This window comes from Salvelinus fontinalis, chromosome 30 (genome assembly GCF_029448725.1).
Source record: "Salvelinus fontinalis isolate EN_2023a chromosome 30, ASM2944872v1, whole genome shotgun sequence".
NCBI lineage: Eukaryota > Metazoa > Chordata > Actinopteri > Salmoniformes > Salmonidae > Salvelinus > Salvelinus fontinalis.
The window spans coordinates 20,866,951-20,868,633 of NC_074694.1; positions in this window are offsets into that span (position 1 = coordinate 20,866,951).

Below are 1,683 nucleotides of genomic sequence, written 5' to 3' on the forward strand. Positions count from 1 at the left end.
CTAGTTTGATCTGATTTGCACCCCATGTCCCTATCCCAAAATACAGCATACAGTGAGGAAGGTCAAGTGATCAGCCCATGTCCCTATCCCAAAATACAGCATACAGTGAGGAAGGTCAAGTGATCAGCCCATGTCCCTATCACAAAATACAGCATACAGTGAGGAAGGTTAAGTGATCAGCCCATGTCCATATCCCAAAATACAGCATACAGTGAGGAAGGTCAAGTGATCAGCCCATGTCCCTATCCCAAAATACAGCATACAGTGAGGAAGGTCAAGTGATCAGCCCATGTCCCTATCACAAAATACAGCATACAGTGAGGAAGGTTAAGTGATCAGCCCATGTCCATATCCCAAAATACAGCATACAGTGAGGAAGGTCAAGTGATCAGCCCATGTCCCTATCCCGAAATACAGTATACAGTGAGAAAGGTCAAGTGATCAGCCCATGTCCCTATCCCGAAATACAGTGAGGAAGGTCAAGTGATCAGTCCATGTCCCTATCCCGAAATACAGTGAGGAAGGTCAAGTGATCAGCCCATGTCCCTATCCCGAAATACAGTATACAGTGAGGAAGGTTAAGTGATCAGCCCATGTCCCTATCCTGAAATACAGTATACAGTGAGGAAGGTCAAGTGATCAGCCCATGCCCCTATCACAAAATACAGTATACAGTGAGGAAAGTTAAGTGATCAGCAATATTATCAGCAATGTTTATAGGTTTAAAATAGAATTGATCAGAAAGAGAGAAAAAAAAATTATCAGGAAAGTCCATTGGCAGTACAAACCAGAATGCAGGTCAAAGCCTGTACATACTGGACTGTTGATTAGTATTAGAACCAAAGGAATGTCAGGTCAGAGCTTCATTTTGACTGGAGAAATAGCCATCAGGAAATGAAAGATATACCTCAATGTGTTTTTCAATTATATATTTGTCTGAGAGAGGGGGGGGGCGTAATGTTCACCACATGTCCTTTCTCTCTCATCTTACTCTGTCTTTCGCCACTCCTCCACTCCCATCTTCGCCCGTCCCAGGGATTAAATTGCAATAAAGAAGATCAAAAGAACCGCATGCTTCCAGGGTGGAGGGATGGAGGGGTGGGGGAGAGAGAAAAGAGATAAACATGCCATATTCGTATACGCACTACACCCCTGACTCAAAATGACAATGCTCTTTAATGGCCAACTCAAGACTTCCTTTTATAATTATTAGTAACACGCCTCCTGCTCTCAGCTTGCTGTCCTCGTTTGAAGCTGTTAGCTTGGACTGTTTGATGATGCACACACGTTTTGTTAAAGTTCAGAGGATGGGGATGTTGCTGGAGACAGTTGGAGAGGAGAGTGCTGACTAGTCTGGGTAACACCTAACTCTCCAAGTCCTCCTGACTTCAGAGTTTGGAATGGCTCTTTGATGTTGTCGGCACAATGCATCGATAATGTACTTTTACTGGTTGTCTCTCTGTGTCTTTCTCACTCAAACACCCACATGCACAGCCACACACAGCCCCCGAGCGCCACCCCCTTCCATTACAACGCTTGGATTTTCAAATACAAACAATGAGAGGTCTCAACCCCAGAGGAAAAAAATCACATTTGAGAGAACCAAACAAACACGTCACTCTATTTCTGAGTGAATATTGCATTAACAAATAGCCTCCTTTCTAGACCAGTGTGCTCACATCT